The following is an 8635-nucleotide window of genomic DNA, read 5'->3' as shown; positions in this document are numbered from 1 at the left end:
GTCGTCGTGTTTGCCACAGGTTTGCTAATGGTCTGCCTGTTTGCCTTGTATCTCGTGTTTATGTTTATGGTTCTGGTAGCTTTCTGTTTTGTAATTTATAAATAAAATCTGCACATGCAGATTTGTGGCCCCTAGGCTGTAGCCTAGGCCAGCCTGTGCATTAATCCATCCCAGGACTCCACAATATGACTCCAACAAACAGCTATCATTCAGTACACTACAGGGCAGGGTTTTTCAATTGAAAAAGTTGAGAAAGTATAGTTACATAAAATTCCTTCCTTATAAAGGTCATGGGCCAGGTGTGATAAAAAGTTTGGCGTGTTGCTTGTGCATGTCCTGAAAAATGAATGTGACGCATCTGCGTGGTGCAGTATGTAGCTAAATTAAATAGTGGACAACCACATGACAACCACAACTGAACAAACAAACTAATCAATAATACTTATGTACTATTCTAGACTGTTACTGAGTACTAACACTAATGCTTTTCCTATTACAGTTAGTGTTTTAATTTTAATGTTAGTGTCTTAAACTTACCAAAAAGTCTGGTTTGGGTCCCACTCTTCATTCTGAAGATGAAACAGAATTTCCCCTTTAAGCATAACAATGACCCAAAGCATACATCCAAACGAACAAAGGAATGGCTTAACCAAAAGAAGATCAATGTTTTTGAATTACCTATCCAGAGCCCAGACCTGAATCCAACTAAAAATCTGTGGGATGACCTGAAGCGGGCTGTGCACAGGAGATGCCCTTACAATCTGGTGGATCTAGAATGTTTTTGCAAGAAGGAGTGAGAAAATATTGCCAAGTCAAGCTGTACCACACTGTCTCTTAGCCAGAAAGACTGAGTGGTGTTATATAATCAAGATGCTTCAACAATGTATTAGTTTAGGGGTGTGCACACTTATGCAACCAGTTTATTGTACGTTTTTTATTTTTCCTATTTTTCCCTAAAATGTTTCTGATTGTCTTTCACTTAATTCTTATATGTTGTAATTTCACATTGAGGGTTGAAAAAGTTCTGACATGATTTATTTCGTTTTCATTCTTTTACAGAAAGTGTGCCATTTTTTAATAGGGATATGTAGATCTGTACAGCACTCTGTGACATCAAATGGTGGATCAGTAAAAGTGCAGGGTGGCAATGAAACTCCACGATATGACTCCATATTAAGGATATGCATTGTTTTATTATCATACTGGAATGAGGAAATTGCAAATCTTGTGTGGACTACTCTAAACCTCATTTCACAATACAGGCTAGGTCTTTTTCCTTGGATTGAATTCATCAAGTCATGATGGTGAGCCACCCAGATCTGGTGAAGAAATTGCATGCAGAAGACTGACAATATTGCGTAACATCTGGTGTAGCGTGGTGTGGTAGGACTGAGTAATACATAAACAGACAAAACGCACAACCCCATGCATGTACAAAGATCTACCTCATATTAATATACAAACACTGTAACTACCCAAAAGTTACAGTGTTGAAGTTTAATTGCCTGAATTTCAACTGCCATTGTATGATTTATTATTTTGTTTTATTTATCGTCTTTTTATTTTAATTTAAACCCAAATTTGACAAAAACCACATAATCTTATAATTGTTACAAATTTAAGTCACTTCCTAGCTACCTAGTCACTGGCATTCTTTTATTTGTAGAACACGGACCTAAACGTGTATTTACCCTCTTATGGGTTCTTCTTCGTCTTCTTCTTCTCCTACTTCTCAATGTTCATTCAGATGACTATTCTTCATCTGAGTTATGACATATCCTCATGGTTTGGTTCCCCTCAGAATAAAGAAATTTGTGAAGTGTGTGCCTGTGTGTGTTTGTGTGTGTGTGTGTGTGTGTGTGTCATGACAGTGTACGAAAGCAACAAAGCAACATAAAGATTTGAATAAAAAAAGATTTGAATTTTAAAAGCTATTGAATTCTTAATTTTGAAATTTAAAGACCACTGAATTCAGAATATTGAAATATAGTAGGCTGAAAACCACACATCTGTATTTATTTATTTATTTAGAATTTTTATATTCAAATATTTTTTATATTCAATTTTTATATTCAAATCTGTATGTTGCTTTTTTGCTTTCATACACTGTCATGAAACAACACACACACACACAGTTACTTCCACACTTCCATATGCAGTGAGGCAGCGAGATAATTACCCCTCCATGAATTGCCACCATATCACGGTGGATGGGTTTGTGATCCTAGGAGCTATTGATGTCAGGGGCGAATAGCCCCTGGTAGGGATTCCCAAGGCAAACTGGTCCTAGGTGAGAGGCCAGACTAAGAGCAATTCATAGATCCTTATGAAAGAAAAAACAATTACCCAGATACCTCACCTGGAATAGGGAAACCGGAGCCCCTCCCTAGAGCCAGGCGTGGGGGGGAGCTCATCAGCGAGCACATGGTGGTGGGGACCTTACCCATGGGGCCTGGCTGGGCACATCCCGAACGAGCTACATGGGACTGTCCTCTTGTGGGCCTACCACCTGCAGGAGGAGTAGTAACAGTCTGGTGCATTGTGGATCAGGCAGCAGTCGAAGGCAGAGGCCTTGGCGGACCTATCCCTGGCTACTCAAACGTAAGCTTTAGGAACATGGAACATGACCTCTCTGGTGGGAAAGGAGCCGGAGCTAGTGCTGGAGGTGGAGGGATACAGTCTGTCGGGTTCACCTCAACGCACAGCATGGGCTCATAGCCCCCCAGTTCGGTGCTGGTATGTTGGAGTTTACCCCGGTTAACAAGAGGGTCTCCTCCTTTCGGCTTCATGCCAGGAGACATACTCTAACTATTGTTTGTGCTTATGCAGTGAACATCAGTTCAGAGTATTCGGCTGCCTAGCGGAGCCTAGCGGACCTTAACGTTCATGTGGGTAACGACAGCAAAACCTGGAGTTGAGTGGTTGGGAGGAAAGACCCGTCTGATCTGAACCAGAGTGGTGTTCTGTTATTGCATTTTTGTGCTAATCATGATTTATCAATAACGAATACCATGTTCGAAAATAAGGGTGTCAACTGATCACCACCTGGTGGTTAGTTGGATCAGTTGAGGGGGGAAGATGCCGGACAGACCTGGTAAGTCCAAGCGTGCAGTGAGGGTTTTCTGGGAGCGTTTGGCAGAGACCCCTGTCCAGAAGATCTTCAACTCTCCCCTCCAACAGAACTTCTCCTGCATTCCGAGGGAGGCTGGAGACATTGAACCAGAATGGGTGATGTTCCAGACCTCCATTGCTTACAGCTGTGGCTGTAAGGTTGTTGGTGCCTATCATGGTGGTAGTCCCCAAACCCGTTGGTGGACACCAGGGGTAAAGGGAGCCATTAGGCTGAAGAAGGAGGCCTTTGGAGCTAGGTTAGCTTCTGGGACTCCAGAAGCAGCTGACAGATACCGGCAGGCCAAGCAGAATGCAGCAATAGCAATAGTGGAAGCAAAAACTCAAATATTGGAGGAGTTTAGCGAGTCCATGGAAAATGACTTTCATTTGGCCTCAAAGAGATCCTGGCAAACCATCAGACAACTCAGGAGGGGGAAGCAGGGCTTGTCCATGCTGTTTACAGCGGGGATAGAGAACTGTTGACCTCATCTGAGGAGATAGTTAGATGGTGGAAGGAGTACTTCGAGCCTGCAGACCTTCTGAATCCCACACCTTCCACTGAGGAAGTACAGTTGGAGGACTCAGAGTAGGACCTGCCCATCACTAGGGCTGAGGTCACTGAGGCAGTTAAACAACTCCTTAGTGGCAGGGCTCCTGGGGTGGATGAGATTTGCCCTGAGTTCCTGAAGGCTCTTGATGTTTTTGAAATGTTGTTGAAATGTCCTGGCTGACATGCCTTTTCAACAATGTGTGTACCTCTGGATTGGCAGACTGGGGTGGTGGTCCCTATCTTTATGGAGGGGTACCAGAGGGTGTATTCCAACTTTAGGGGGATCCCATTCCTCAGCCTTCTTATGAAAGTCTATGCCAGGGTACTGGAGAGAAGGGTTTGGACATTAGTCGAACCGCAGATTCAGGAGGAGCAATGTGGTTTCCGCCCTGGCCGTGGAACAATGAACCAACTCTTCAGTGACCTCCAGCGTGCTCTAGGGCGGTTTGCAAAGCAGCCAGGATGAGGGTCAGAGGCCATGGTTCTCAGCCGGAAATGGGTGGGTTGTTCCCTTCATATTGGGAATGAGAATTACTGCCTCAAGCAGAGGAGTTTATGTATTTTGGGGTCTTGTTCACAAGTTAAGGTAGAGTGGAGCAAGAGATTGACAGATGGATCAGTGCAGCATTAGCAGTTATGCAGACATTGAACTGGTTTGTCATGGTGAAGAGAGAGTTGAACTGAAAGGCAAAGCTGTCAATTTACCGGTCAATCTACTTCCCAACCCACACCTATGCTCGCAAGCTTTGGGTAATGACTGAAAGAATGAGGTCGTGGATACAAGTGGCTTCCTTTGCAGGGTGGCTGTGCTCAGCCTTAAAGATAAGGTGAGGAGCTTGGATATTCAGGGGGGGACTCAAAGTGGAATCGCTGCTCCTCTACATCGAAAGGAGCCAGTTGAGCTGGTTTGGGTATCTGGCTTGGGTGCCCTGTGGAGGTGTTTCGGGCATGTCCAATGGGGAGAAGACCACAGGGCAGACCAAGGAGTAGATAGAGAGATTATATCTCTCAACTGGCCTGGGAGCACCTGGGTATCCCCATGGAGGAGCTGGAGGAGGTGGCTAGGGAGAGGGAGGTCTGGGCATCTCTCCCTAGACTGCTGCCCCCGTGATCTGGATAATTGGGAAAAAATGGATGGATGGATAGATGGATGGAAATTCAAATTATTTTTCTTTCAGGGATTCAGGTATTCAAAAAAATATTTACAAATATATATATTTTTTCTGTGTTCACAAATTCAGATTCAATAATTCACTTTTTAAATATTCAAAGTGCTCAAATTCAACCAGTCAAATTCAGGGTCCAAAATTCAATACAAAAAAAAAAAAAAAAAAAAAAAAAAAAAAAAAAAAAAACATCCAGGCTACTCAGGTAGGCAAAGGCAATCAAGCCAGGTGTGTCATTTTGAATCTCCTATCGTTAAATACCAACCCCATCCTACAGACATTTCCACACACGACAGTGTCTAGAGTTTACTCAGGATGGTGCAATATAGAAAAAACATCCAGTCAGCAGTAGCTCTGCAGACGGAAATGCCTTGCTGATGAGAGAGTTTAATGGAGAATTGCCAGACTGGTTTGAACTGACTGAAAGGCTACAGTCACTAAGATAACTAAGCTGTACAATTGTAGTGAGCAGAAAGGCATCTCAGAATGCACATGTCAAACCTTGAGGCAGATGGGCTACAGCAGCAGAAGACCATGTCAAGTTCCACTTCTTTCAACCAAGAACAGAAAGCTGAGGCTGCACTGAGCATAGGCTGGACAGTTAAAGATTGGAAAAATGTAGCCTGGTCTGATGAGTCTTGATTTCTGCTGAAGCACACAAATGGTAGGGTCAGAATTTGGCACCAAAAGCAGGAATCCATGGACCCAACCTGTCTGGTGTCAACAGTCCAGGCTGGTGGAGGTGGTGTAATGGTGTGGGAAATGTTTTCTTGGCATGCTTTGGGCCCATTAATACCAATCATCGCCTGAATGCCACAACTTATTTGAGTAATGTTGCGGAACATGTGCATCCCTTCATGGCCACAATTTACCCATCTTCTAATGCCTACTACCAGCAGGATAATGCACCATGACACAAAGCAAAAGTCATCAAACTGGTTTCATGAACATGACAATGAGTTCAGTGATTTTCAGTGGCCTTCCCAGTCACCAGATCTGAATCCAATAGAACACCTTTGGGATGTGGTAGAATGGGAGATTCACAGCATGAAAGTGCACCTGAAAAATCTGCAGGAATTGTAATCATGTCAACATGGACGAGAATCTCAAAGGAATGTTTCCAACATCTTGTGGAATCCATGCCACGAAGAATTGAGGCTGTTTTGAGCACAAACGGAGGCCCTACCAACAAGTAGCATAGTGTTCCTAATAAGTACTCAGTGAGTATGAATCAGATTAATAAAGAAATCTGTCTTTTATCTGTCTTCTGTTCTTTAGTAGGAGTGTGCAGTGGGGGTGTTGAGGAATGAGCAAATTATAAAGGGGCACACCTGATGCTCATTGTGTGGTTCTTACTCTCTCTCTCTCTCTCTCGCTCTCTCTCGTGTTTGCGGGAGAGAAGGGAGCTGAAAGACGATGTATACACTTAAAAGAATGATTCAGTAGTTCAATAAAGATAATGGCTACCCACAAATTAATATTTTTTGTGTTTCCTTTGCAATTGTTTAGTAGCAAAGTTGAAGTTAAAAATTATTACGGTCTGTGCCAGACTAAGGTAAGGAAAGTTTGGTTTCCACATTTCTTGTTTTCTGTTGGCTTTACGACCTAGGACTGTTGTCTTATGAAATGTTTTGCAATTTCATTTGTTTCAGTAATGTTTTCTTAATTCACCCTCTTTGTGTCTCTCAGTCAGATGTATGGGGTGTGTGTTGGTTAAGTAGTGATGTTAGATTCTGTAAATTTAGTCATTATAAAGACTGCCATGCATCTTCCCATTACTATTTCGTTTTTGGTTTGCACTGTATAAGATGGTCATTTAGCAGTAATCATTACAAATCACTGGCAAAATAAAACCATTTGAAACAGGCACATTTAGTGTACTCTGTGCAAAGTACACTGATCACATGTGAATTTAACAAGACTATTTATGTCACGGTTCATGGGTTCACAATTTAACCAGTTTGTATGCACACACAGACAATTCAACTGACTGAGAAACACAAAGAGGGTGAACTAAAAAAAGTGTTACCGAAACACTTGATGATATTACACAGTTCATAAGACAGTAGCCCTAGGCTAGGGGTTCCCAAACTAGGATTGCATGATTTACAGAAGGGAGAGAAACTCACAATTACTTCTTTTGTTTCATTCATTTATTTCACAAATTAATATGAAGAAATATTGAAGATTCTAAATTAATTGGGTACATGTTATTTTAATCTTTTTCACTATCCTGACAATAGGCAAATTTCCCTGTCCATCTACCTCTACTAAACCAAACTAGCACTGTGTCTCAAATCATATACTTATGTACTATTCTAGACCGTTATTGAGTACTAACACTAACCAGAATTTCTAATATAGTTAGCCAATTTTAAAAACCTTTTTTTTAAACGTCACTTTCGACCCTAACCAAATTTCTGTTTTGTGCACCTGTCTACTAGATTTTCTAGACTAGTAAATACTTTTGAATGTAAAGTCAGAGTTTTGATTTGAGATGCAGCACATGACATCAGTCACAAAGACAGAGGAAAGCTTTAAACTTATAAGCTCTGTCTCTCCTAATGTTGCTGTCCATAAAATCACAAAGCATTTTACAGACAGGGATGTTTTTGCTCTGATGCACCATCTAGTGAATGTAGCTTTTAAATCTTCTGGATGTACATAAGATATGCAGTGACTGCGTGAATAACAATGCGTTGTGAATAAAGGGCTGATCAAGGATGGGGTGCAGAAAATTCATAAGGTCCATTTGGGGTCTTTTGCTCAAAAAGTTTGGGAACCCCTGTCCTAGGCCTTAAAACAAACACAGCACAAGAAATGTTGAAAACAACCTTTCCATAACACTCAAAATTAAATCATTAAACTTTTTTTTTTTTCATATTGAATTTTGCAACATGAATTTGACTGGTTAAATTTGAGCACTGAAATTAGCGACCTGAATATAGGATTTTGGATATTTGAAAAATTAATTATTGAATCTGATTTTGCGAAGACTGAAAAAAAAATTTAAATATAGATACTTTATTATTTGAATTTTAAAATGTGTATCTCTAAACACAGAAAAAAACATAACTTGAATTCATTCAAAATAAATAAAAGCAGATGTGTGGTTTTCAACATAGTATATTCCAATATTATGAATTCAGTTGTCTTTAATTTTCAATATTAACAATTAAGTAGCTTTTAAAATTCAAATCTATTTTTTTTATTCAAATCTTAGTAATTTTTTGGCTTCCATACTCCATTTTCCAGATAAGAGTTTAATCATTTATAACACGCTCACAGTGCGTTATGGGTAATACACACACTGAGATTAGCAACGTATGAACACTACGACAACAAATAACTATCATCAGGAAGAACAGAGTGTGCACATACAAAAAAAATTGAAAAAAAATTCCAATAAAATTTTATTTGAATTATGGTCCATCTCTTCTGTCCACTGGTTTGGCTTTATCAATGGAATTGATGTCGACGTGGGTTCTTTAAGGTTCTACACTGGTTATTGAAGGTTCTGCACAGGTTTTTCAAGGTTCTGTATGGGTTCCTCAAGGTTCTACAGTGGTTCTTCAAGGTTCTACACTAGTTGTTCAAGACGTCTTTGAATAGGTAAGGGTTCTGAGCTTCCACAAGAGGTTTTACTTTGTGAAAGGGAAAAATTCTGTTGTGGTGTACTCCATAGAGAAGGACAAACCAAGGAAATCTTAAGGGTTCTAGATTTAATCATTTTTTTCCTATTTTTCTAGACTATAAGTCTTTCAATTCATGTGATTGTCAATATTTGAACCCATGTGATGTATTTTAC

Source organism: Pangasianodon hypophthalmus, chromosome 12 (genome assembly GCF_027358585.1).
Source record: "Pangasianodon hypophthalmus isolate fPanHyp1 chromosome 12, fPanHyp1.pri, whole genome shotgun sequence".
Taxonomy (NCBI): Eukaryota; Metazoa; Chordata; class Actinopteri; order Siluriformes; family Pangasiidae; genus Pangasianodon; species Pangasianodon hypophthalmus.
The sequence above is the reverse complement of the archived record's forward strand: the minus strand, read 5'-3'. Positions refer to the sequence as shown.